We start from the raw sequence: 12,238 nt of genomic DNA on the forward strand, positions 1-12,238 counted from the left end.
TGCCAGTGCACTCTCTGGACTCACTGCACTGCATCCCCAAGGTGCCAGTGCACTCTCTGGACTCACTACACTAAAGCACCAGTGGTGCCAGTGCACTCTCTGGACTCACTGCACTGCATCCCCAAGGTGCCAGTGCACTCTCTGGACTCACTACACTAAAGCACCAGTGGTGCCTGTGCACTCTCTGGACTCACTGCACTGCATCCCCAGTGGTGCTGGTGCACTCTCCGGACTCAATGCAGTGCATCCCCAGTGGTGCCATGGCACTCTCTGGACTCACTGCAGTGCATCCCCAGTGGTGCCAGTGCACTCTCTGGACTCACTGCAGTGCATTCCCAGTGGTGCCAGTGCACTCTCTGGACTCACTGCAGTGCATCCCCAAGGTGCCAGTGCACTCTCTGGACTCACTGCACTGCATCCCCAGTGGTGCCAGTGCACTCTCTGGACTCACTGCACTGCATCCCCAGTGGTGCCAGTGCACTCTCTGCACTCACTGCACTAAAACCCAAGTGGTGCCAGTGCACTCTCTGGACTCACTGCACTGCATCCCCAAGGTGCCAGTGCACTCTCTGGACTCACTGCACTGCATCCCCAAGGTGCCAGTGCACTCTCTGGACTCATTGCAGTGCATCCCCAGTGGTGCCAGTGCACTCTCTGGACTCACTGCAGTGCATCCCCAGTGGTGCCAGTGCACTCTCTGGACTCACTGTACTGTATCCCCAGTGGTGCCAGTGCACTTTCTGGACTCACTGCACTGCATCCCCAGTGTTGCCAGTGCACTCTCTGGAATCAGTGCAGTGCATCACCTGTGGTGCCAGTGCACTCTCTGGACTCACTGCACTGCATCCCCAGTGGTGCCAGTGCACTCTCTGGACTCACTGCACTGCATGCCCAGTGGTGCCTGTGCGTTCTCTGGACTCACTGCACTGCATCCCCAGTGGTGCCAGTGCACTCTCTAGACTCACTGCAGTGCATCCCCAGTAGTGCCAGTGCACTCTCTGGAGTCACTGCAGTGCATCCCCAGTGGTGCCAGTCCACTCTCTGGACTCACTGCACTGCATCCCCAGTGGTGCCAGTGCACTATCTAGACTCACTGCACTGCATCCCCAGTGGTGCCAGTGCACTCTATGGACTCACTGCAGTGCATCCCCAGTGGTGCCAGTGCACTCTCTGGACTCACTGCAGTGCATCCCCAGTGGTGCTAGTGCACTCTCTGGACTCACTACACTAAAGCCCCAGTGGTGCCAGTGCACTCTCTGGACTCACTGCACTGCATCCCCAGTGGTGCCAGTGCACTCTCTGGACTCACTGCACTGCATCCCCATGGTGCCAGTGCACTCTCTGGACTCACTGCACTCCATCCCCAAGGTGCCAGTGCACTCTCTGGACTCACTGCAGTGCATCTCCAGTTGTGCTAGTGCACTCTCAGGACTCACTGCACTGCATCCCCAGTGGTGCCAGTGCACTCTCTGGACTCACTGCAGTGCATACCCAGTGGTGCCAGTGCACTCTCTGGACTCACTGCCGTGCATCCCCAGTGGTGCCAGTGCACTCTCTGGACTCACTGCACTGCATCCCCTGTGGTGCCAGTGCACTCTCTGCACTCACTGCACTAAATTCCAAGTGCTGCCAGTGCACTCTCTGGACTCACTGCACTGCATCCCCAGTGGTGCCAGTGCAATCTCTGGACTCACTGCACTGCATCCCCAAGGTGCCAGTGCACTCTCTGGACTCACTGCAGTGCATCCCCAGTGGTGCCAGTGCACTCTCTGGACTCACTGCAGTGCATCCCCAGTGGTGCCAGTGCACTCTCTGGACTCACTGTTCTGCATCCCCAGTGGTGCCAGTGCACTCTCTGGACTCACTGCAGTGCATCCTCAGTGGTGCCAGTGCACTCTCTGGACTCACTGCAGTGCATCCCCAGTGGTGCCAGTACACTCTCTGGATTCACTGCACTGCATCCCCAGTGGTGCCAGTGCACTCTCTGGACTCACTGCAGTGCATCACCAGTGGTGCCAGTGCACTCTCTGGACTCACTGTACTGCATCCCCAGTGGTGCCAGTGCACTCTCTGGACTCACTGCAGTGCATCCGCAGTGGTGCCAGTGCACTCTCTGTAGTCACTGCACTGCATCCCCAGTCGTGCCAGTGCACTCTCTAGACTCACTGCACTGCATCCCCAGTGGTGCCAGTGCACTCTCTGGACTCACTGCACTGCATCCCCAGTGGTGCCAGTACACTCTCTGGAGTCACTGCACTGCATACCCAGTGGTGCCAGTGCACTCTCTAGACTCACTGCACTGCATCCCCAGTGGTGCCAGTGCACTCTATGGACTCACTACAGTGCATCCCCAGTGGTGCCAGTGCACTCTCTGGACTCACTGCACTGCATCCCCAGTGGTGCCAGTGCAGTCTCTGGACTCACTGCACTGCATCCCCATGGTGCCAGTGAACACTCTGGACTCACTGCAGTGCATCCCCAGTGGTGCCAGTGCACTCTCTGGACTCACTGCACTGCATCCACAGTGGTGCAAGTGGACTTTCTGGACTCACTGCACTGCATCACCAGTGGTGCCAGTGCACTCTCTGGACTCACTGCAGTGCATCCCCAGTGGTGCCAGTGCACTCTCTGGACTCACTGCACTCCATCCCAAAGGTGCCAGTGCACTCTCTGGACTCACTGCACTGCATCCCCAAGGTGCCAGTGCACTCTCTGGACTCACTGCACTGCATCCCCAGTGGTGCCAGTGCACTCTCTGGACTCACTGCAGTGCATCCCCTGTGGTGTCAGTGCACTCTCTGGACTCACTGCACTGCATCCCCAAGGTGCCAGTGCAGTCTCTGGACTCAACTGCACTGCATCCCCAGTGGTGCCAGTGCACTGTATGGACTCACTGCACTGCATCCTCAGTGGTGCCAGTGCACTCTCTGGACTCACTGCACTGCATCCCCAGTGGTGCCAGTGCACTCTCTGGACTCACTGCACTGCATCCCCAGTGGAGCCAGTGCACTCTCTGGACTCACTGCAGTGCATCCCCAGTGGTGCCAGTGCACTCTCTGGACTCACTGCACTGCATCCCCAGTGGTGCCAGTGCACTCTCTGGACTCACTGCACTGCATCCCCAGTGGTGCCAGTGCACTCTCTGGACTCACTGCACTGCATCCCCAGTGGTGCCAGTGCACTCTCTGGAGGCACTGCACTGCATCCCCAGTGGTCCTGGTGCACTCTCTGGACTCAATGCAGTGCATCCCCAGTGGTGCCAGTGCACTCTCTAGACTCACTGCAGTGCATCCCCACTGGTGCCAGTGCACTCTCTGGACTCACTGCACTGCATATCCAGTGCTGACTGTGCACTCTCTGGACTCCCTACAGTACATCCCCAGTGGTGCCAGCGCACTCTGTGGACTCACTGTACTGCATCCCCAGTGGTGCCAGTGCACTCTCTGGGCTCACTGCAGTGCATCCCCAGTGGTGCCAGTGCACTCTCTGCACTCACTCCACTGCATCCCCAGTGGGGCCACTGCACTCTCTGGACTCACTGCACTGCATCCCCAGTGGTGCCAGTGCAGTCTCTGGACTCACTGCACTCCATCCGCATTGGTGCTAGTGCACTCTCTGGAGTCACTGCAGTGCATCCCCAGTGGTGCCAGTGCACTCCCTGGACTCACTGCACTGCATCCCCAGTGGTGCCAGTGCACTATCTGGTCTCACTGAAGTGCATCCCCAGTGGTGCCAGTGCACTCTCTGAGTCACTGCACTGCAATCCCCAGTGGTGCCAGTGCACTCTCTGGACTCACTGCAGTGCATCCCCAGTGGTGCCACTGCACTCTCTGGACTCAATGCACTGCATCCACAGTGGTGCCAGTGCACTCTCTGGACTCACTGCACTGCATCCCCAGTAGTGCCAGTGCACTCTCTGGACTCACTGCACTGCATCCCCAGTAGTGCCAGTGCACTCTCTGGACTCACTACACTAAAGCACCAGTGGTGCCAGTGCACTCTCTGGACTCACTGCACTGCATCCCAAGTAGTGCCAGTGCACTCTCTGGACTCACTGCAGTGCATCCCCAGTGGTGCCAGTGCACTCTCTGGACTCACTGCAGTGCATCCCCAGTGGTGCCAGTGCACTCACTGGACTCACTGCAGTGCATCCCCAGTGGTGCCAGAGCACTCTCTGGACTCACTGCACTGCATCCCCAGTGGTGCCAGTGCACTCTCTGGAGTCACTGCACTGCATCCCCAGTGGTGCCAGTGCACTCTCTGGACTCACTGCACTGCATCAACAGTGGTGCCAGTGCACTCTCTGGACTCACTGCACTGCATCCCCAGTGGTGCCAGTGCACTCTCTGGATTCACTGCACTGCATCCCCAGTGGTGCCAGTGCAGTCTCTGGACTCAATGCACTCCATCCCCAGTGGTGCCAGTGCACTCTCTGGAGGCACTGCACTGCATCCCCAGTGGTGCTGGTGCACTCTCTGGACTCAATGCAGTGCATACCCAGTGGTGCCAGTGCACTCTCTGGACTCACTGCAGTGCATCCCCACTGGTGCCAGTGCACTCTCTGGACTCACTGCACTGCATATCCAGTGATGACAGTGCACTCTCTGGACTCCCTACAGTACATCCCCAGTGGTGCCAGCGCACTCTGTGGACTCACTGCACTGCATCCCCAGTGGTGCCAGTGCACTCTCTGGACTCACTGCAGTGCATCCCCATTGGTGCCAGTGCACTCTCTGCACTCACTCCACTGCATCCCCAGTGGGTCCACTGCACTCTCTGGACTCACTGCACTGCATCACCAGTGGTGCCAGTGCAGTCTCTGGACTCACTGCACTCCATCCCCATTGGTGCTAGTGCACTCTCTGGAGTCACTGCACTGCATCCCCAGTGGTGCCAGTGCACTCTCTGGACTCACTGCACTGCATCCCCAGTGGTGCCAGTGCACTCTCTGGACTCACTGCAGTGCATCCCCAGTGGTGTCAGTGCACTCTCTGAGTCACTGCACTGCATTCCCAGTGGTGCCAGTGCACTCTCTGGACTCACTGCAGTGCATCCCCAGTGGTGCCACTGCACTCTCTGGACTCACTGCACTGCATCCCCAGTGGTGCCAGTGCAGTCTCTGGACTCACTGCACTGCATCCCCAGTGCTGCCAGTGCAATCTCTGGACTCACTGCAGTGCATCCCTAGTGGTGCCTGTGCAGTCTCTGGAGTCACTGCACAAAAACCCCAGTGGTGCCAGTGCACTCTCTGGACTCACTGCACTGCATCCCCAAGGTGCCAGTGCACTCTCTGGACTCACTCCACTGCATCCCCAGTGCCAGTGGGACTCACTGCACTCTCTGCACTCACTGCAGTGCATCCCCAGTGGTGCCAGTGCACTCTCTGGACTCACTGCACTGCATCCCCACTGGTGCCAGTGCACTCTCTGGACTCACTGCACTGCATCCTCAGTGGTGCCAGTGCACTCTCTGGAGTCACTGCAGTGCATCCCCAGTGGTGCCAGTGCACTCTCTGGACTCACTGCACTGCATCCCCAGTGGTGCCAGTGCACTCTCTGCACTCACTCCACTGCATCCCCAGTGGGGCCAGTGCACTCTCTGGACTCACTGCACTGCATCCCCAGTGGTGCCAGTGCACTCTCTGGACTCAGTGCAGTGCATCCCCAGTGGTGCCAGTGCACTCTCTGGACTCACTACACTCCATCCCCAAGGTGCCAGTGCACTCTCTGGACTTACTGCAGTGCATCCCCAGTGGTGCCAGTGCACTCTCTGGACTCACTGCACTGCATCCCCAAGGTGCCATTGCACACTCTGGACTCACTGCAGTGCATCCCCAGTGGTGGCAGTGCACTCTCTGGACTCACTGCACTGCATAAACAGTGGTGCCAGTGCACTCTCTGGACTCACTGCAGTGCATCCACAGTGGTGCCAGTGCACTCCCTGGACTCACTGCACTGCATCCCCAGTGGTGCCAGTGCACTATCTGGTCTCACTGAAGTGCATCCCCAGTGGTGCCAGTGCACTCTCTGAGTCACTGCACTGCAATTCCAGTGGTGCCAGTGCACTCTCTGGACTCACTGCAGTGCATCCCCAGTGGTGCCACTGCACTCTCTGGACTCAATGCACTGCATCCCCAGTGGTGCCAGTGCAGTCTCTGGACTCACTGCACTGCATCCCCAGTGGTGCCACTGCACTCTCTGGACTCAATGCACTGCATCCCCAGTGGTGCCAGTGCAGTCCCTGCACTCAATGCACTGCATCCCCAGTGGTTCCAGTACACTCTCTGGACTCACTGCAGTGCATCCCCAGTGGTGCCAGTGCAATCTCTGGACTCACTGCACTGCATCCCCAAGGTGCCAGTGCACTCTCTGGACTCACTGCAGTGCATCCCCAGTGGTGCCAATGCACTCTCTGGACTCACTGCACTGCATCCCCAGTGGTGCCAGTGCACTCTCTGCACTCACTGTACTGCATCCCCAGTGGTGCCAGTGCACTCTCTGGACTCACTGCAGTGCATCCCCAGTGGTGCCAGTGCACTCTCTGGACTCACTGCAGTGCATCCCCAGTGGTGCCAGTGCACTCTCTGGACTCACTGTAACGCATCCCCAGTGGTGCCAGTGCACTCTCTGGACTCACTGCAGTGCATCCCCAGTGGTGCCAGTGCACTCTGTGGACTCACTGCACTGCATCCCCAGTCGTGCCAGTGCACTCTCTAGACTCACTGCAGTGCATCCCCAGTGGTGCCAGTGCACTCTCTGGAGTCACTGCACTGCATCCCCAGTGGTGCCAGGACACTCTCTGGAGTCACTGCACTGCATCCCCAGTGGTGCAAGTGGACTTTCTGGACTCACTGCACTGCATCCCCAGTGGTGCCAGTGCACTCTCTGGACTCACTGCAGTGCATCCCCAGTGCTGCCAGTGCACTCTCTAGACGCACTGCACTGCATCCACAGTGGTGCAAGTGGACTTTCTGGACTCACTGCACTGCATCACCAGAGGTGCCAGTGCACTCTCTGGACTCACTGCAGTGCATCCCCAAGGTGCCAGTGCACTCTCTGGACTCAACTGCACTGCATCACCAGTGGTGCCAGTGCACTGTATGGACTCACTGCACTGCATCCTCAGTGGTGCCTGTGCACTCTCTGGACTCACTGCAGTGCATCCCCAGTGGTGCCAGTGCAATCTCTGGACTCACAGCAGTGCATCCCCAGTGGTGCCAGTGCACTCTCTGGACTCACTGCACTGCATCCCCAGTGGTGCCAGTGCACTCTCTGGACTCACTGCAGTGCATCCCCAGTGGTGCCAGTGCACTCTCTGGACTCACTGCACTGCTTCCCCAGTGGTGCCAGTGTACTCTCTGGAGGCACTGCACTGCATCCCCAGTGGTGCTGGTGCACTCTCTGGACTCAATGCAGTGCATCCCCAGTGGTGCCAGTGCACTCTCTGGACTCACTGCAGTGCATCCCCACTTGTGCCAGTGCACTCTCTGGACTCACTGCACTGCATATCCAGTGCTGACAGTGCACTCTCTGGACTCCCTACAGTACATCCCCAGTGGTGCCAGCGCACTCTGTGGACTCACTGCACTGCATCCCCAGTGGTGCCAGTGCACTCTCTGGACTCACTGCAGTGCATCCCCATTGGTGCCAGTGCACTCTCTGCACTCATTCCACTGCATCCCCAGTGGGGCCACTGCACTCTCTGGACTCACTGCACTGCATCACCAGTGGTGCCAGTGCAGTCTCTGGACTCACTGCACTCCATCCCCATTGGTGCTATTGCACTCTCTGGAGTCACTGCACTGCATCCCCAGTGGTGCCAGTGCACTCTCTGGACTCACTGCACTGCATCCCCAGTAGTGCCAGTGCACTCTCTGGACTCAACTGCACTGCATCACCAGTGGTGCCAGTGCACTGTATGGACTCACTGCAGTGCATCCCCAGTGGTTCCAATGCACTCTCTGGACTCACTGCAGTGCATCCCCAGTGGTGCCAGTGCACTCTCTGGACTCACTGCACTGCATCCCCACTGGTGCCAGTGCACTCTCTGGACTCACTGCACTGCATCCCCAGTGGTGCCAGTGCACTCTCTGGAGTCACTGCAGTGCATCCCCAGTGGTGCCAGTGCACTCTATGGACTCACTGCACTGCATCCCCAGTGGTGCCAGTGCACTCTCTGCACTCACTGCACTGCATCCCCTGTGGTGCCAGTGCACCCTCTGCACTCACTGCACTGCATCCCCAGTAGTGCCAGTGCACTCTCTGGACTCACTGCACTGCATCCCCAGTAGTGCCAGTGCACTCTCTGGACTCACTACACTAAAGCACCAGTGGTGCCAGTGCACTCTCTGCACTCACTGCAGTGCATCCCCAGTGGTGCCAGTGCATTCTCTGGACTCACTACACTCCATCCCCAAGGTGCCAGTGCACTCTCTGGAGTCACTGCAGTGCAACCCCAGTGGTGCCAGTGCACTCTCTGGACTCACTGCAGTACATCCCCAGTGGTGCGAGTGCACTCTCTGGACTCACTGCAGTGCATCCCCTGTTGTGCCAGTGCACTCTCTGGACTCACTCCACTGCATCCCCAAGGTGCCAGTGCACACTCTGGACTCACTGCACTGCATCCCCAGTGGTGCCAGTGCACTCTCTGGACTCACTGCACTGCATCCACAGTGGTGCCAGTGCACTCTCTGGACTCACTGCACTGCATCCCCAGTGGTGCCAGTGCACTCTCTGGACTCACTGCACTGCATCCCCAGTGGTGCCAGTGCACTCTCTGCACTCACTGCACTAAAACCCAAGTGGTGCCAGTGCACTCTCTGGACTCACTGCACTGCATCCCCAAGGTGCCAGTGCACTCTCTGGACTCACTGCAGTGCATCCCCAGTGGTGCCAGTGCACTCTCTGGACTCACTGTACTGTATCCCCAGTGGTGCCAGTGCACTTTCTGGACTCACTGCAGTGCATCCCCAGTGTTGCCAGTGCACTCTCTGGAATCAGTGCAGTGCATCCCCTGTGGTGCCAGTGCACTCTCTGGACTCACTGCACTGCATCCCCAGTGGTGCCAGTGCACTCTCTTTACTCACTGCACTGCATCCCCAGTGGTGCCTGTGCGTTCTCTGGACTCACTGCACTGCATCCCCAGTGGTGCCAGTGCACTCTCTGGAGTCACTGCAGTGCATCCCCAGTGGTGCCAGTACACTCTCTGGACTCACTGCACTGCATCCCCAGTGGTGCCAGTGCACTCTCTGGACTCAATGCACTGCATCTCCAGTGGTGCCAGTGCACTCTCTGGAGGCACTGCACTGCATCCCCAGTGGTGCTGGTGCACTCTCTGGACTCAATGCAGTGCATCCCCAGTGGTGCCAGTGCACTCTCTGGACTCACTGCAGTGCATCCCCACTGGTGCCAGTGCACTCTCTGGACTCACTGCACTGCATATCCAGTGATGACAGTGCACTCTCTGGACTCCCTACAGTACATCCCCAGTGGTGCCAGCGCACTCTGTGGACTCACTGCACTGCATCCCCAGTGGTGCCAGTGCACTCTCTGGACTCACTGCAGTGCATCCCCATTGGTGCCAGTGCACTCTCTGCACTCACTCCACTGCATCCCCAGTGGGTCCACTGCACTCTCTGGACTCACTGCACTGCATCACCAGTGGTGCCAGTGCAGTCTCTGGACTCACTGCACTCCATCCCCATTGGTGCTAGTGCACTCTCTGGAGTCACTGCACTGCATCCCCAGTGGTGCCAGTGCACTCTCTGGACTCACTGCACTGCATCCCCAGTGGTGCCAGTGCACTCTCTGGACTCACTGCAGTGCATCCCCAGTGGTGCCAGTGCACTCTCTGAGTCACTGCACTGCATTCCCAGTGGTGCCAGTGCACTCTCTGGACTCACTGCAGTGCATCCCCAGTGGTGACACTGCACTCTCTGGACTCACTGCACTGCATCCCCAGTGGTGCCAGTGCAGTCTCTGGACTCACTGCACTGCATCCCCAGTGCTGCCAGTGCAATCTCTGGACTCACTGCAGTGCATCCCTAGTGGTGCCTGTGCAGTCTCTGGAGTCGCTGCAATAAAACCCCAGTGGTGCCAGTGCACTCTCTGGACTCACTGCACTGCATCCCCAAGGTGCCAGTGCACTCTCTGGACTCAACTACACTGCATCCCCAGTGGTGCCAGTGCACTCTCTGGACTCACTGCAGTGCATCCCCAGTGGTTCCAATGCACTCTCTGGACTCACTGCAGTGCATCCCCAGTGGTGCCAGTGCACTCTCTGGAGTCACTGCAGTGCATCCCCAGTGGTGCCAGTGCACTCTCTGGACTCACTGCACTGCATCCCCAGTGGTGCCAGTGCACTCTCTGCACTCACTGCACTGCATCCCCTGTGGTGCCAGTGCACTCTCTGCACTCACTGCACTGCATCCCCAGTGGTGCCAGTGCACTCTCTGGACTCAGTGCAGTGCATCCCCAGTGGTGCCAGTGCACTCTCTGGACTCACTGCACTCCATCCCCAAGGTGCCAGTGCACTCTCTGGACTTACTGCAGTGCATCCCCAGTGGTGCCAGTGCACTCTCTGGACTCACTGCACTGCATCCCCAGTGGTGCCAGTGCACTCTCTGGACTCACTGCACTGCATCCCCAAGGTGCCAGTGCACACTCTGGACTCACTGCAGTGCATCCCCAGTGGTGGCAGTGCACTCTCTGGACTTACTGCACTGCATAAACAGTGGTGCCAGTGCACTCTCTGGACTCACTGCACTGCATCCACAGTGGTGCCAGTGCACTCTCTGGACTCACTGCACTGCATCCCCAGTAGTGCCAGTGCACTCTCTGGACTCACTGCACTGCATCCCCAAGGTGCCAGTGCACTCTCTGGACTCACTACACTAAAGCACCAGTGGTGCCAGTGCACTCTCTGGACTCACTGCACTGCATCCCCAAGGTGCCAGTGCACTCTCTGGACTCACTACACTAAAGCACCAGTGGTGCCAGTGCACTCTCTGCACTCACTGCACTGCATCCCCTGTGGTGCCAGTGCACTCTCTGCACTCACTGCACTGCATCCCCAGTGGTGCCAGTGCACTCTCTGGACTCACTGCAGTGCATCCCCAAGGTGCCAGTGCACTCTCTGGACTCACTGCACTGCATCCCCAGTGGTGCCAGTGCACTCTCTGGACTCACTGCACTGCATCCCCAGTGGTGCCAGTGCACTCTCTGCACTCACTGCACTAAAACCCAAGTGGTGCCAGTGCACTCTCTGGACTCACTGCACTGCATCCCCAAGGTGCCAGTGCACTCTCTGGACTCACTGCACTGCATCCCCAAGGTGCCAGTGCACTCTCTGGACTCATTGCAGTGCATCCCCAGTGGTGCCAGTGCACTCTCTGGACTCACTGCAGTGCATCCCCAGTGGTGCCAGTGCACTCTCTGGACTCACTGTACTGTATCCCCAGTGGTGCCAGTGCACTTTCTGGACTCACTGCACTGCATCCCCAGTGTTGCCAGTGCACTCTCTGGAATCAGTGCAGTGCATCCCCTGTGGTGCCAGTGCACTCTCTGGACTCACTGCACTGCATCCCCAGTGGTGCCAGTGCACTCTCTGGACTCACTGCACTGCATGCCCAGTGGTGCCTGTGCGTTCTCTGGACTCACTGCACTGCATCCCCAGTGGTGCCAGTGCACTCTCTAGACTCACTGCAGTGCATCCCCAGTAGTGCCAGTGCACTCTCTGGAGTCACTGCAGTGCATCCCCAGTGGTGCCAGTACACTCTCTGGACTCACTGCACTGCATCCCCAGTGGTGCCAGTGCACTATCTAGACTCACTGCACTGCATCCCCAGTGGTGCCAGTGCACTCTATGGACTCACTGCAGTGCATCCCCAGTGGTGCCAGTGCACTCTCTGGACTCACTGCAGTGCATCCCCAGTGGTGCTAGTGCACTCTCTGGACTCACTACACTAAAGCCCCAGTGGTGCCAGTGCACTCTCTGGACTCACTGCACTGCATCCCCAGTGGTGCCAGTGCACTCTCTGGACTCACTGCACTGCATCCCCATGGTGCCAGTGCACTCTCTGGACTCACTGCACTCCATCCCCAAGGTGCCAGTGCACTCTCTGGACTCACTGCAGTGCATCTCCAGTTGTGCTAGTGCACTCTCAGGACTCACTGCACTGCATCCCCAGTGGTGCCAGTGCACTCTCTGGACTCACTGCAGTGCATACCCAGTGGTGCCA

This window comes from Anser cygnoides, chromosome 10 (assembly GCF_040182565.1).
Source record: "Anser cygnoides isolate HZ-2024a breed goose chromosome 10, Taihu_goose_T2T_genome, whole genome shotgun sequence".
Lineage (NCBI taxonomy): Eukaryota > Metazoa > Chordata > Aves > Anseriformes > Anatidae > Anser > Anser cygnoides.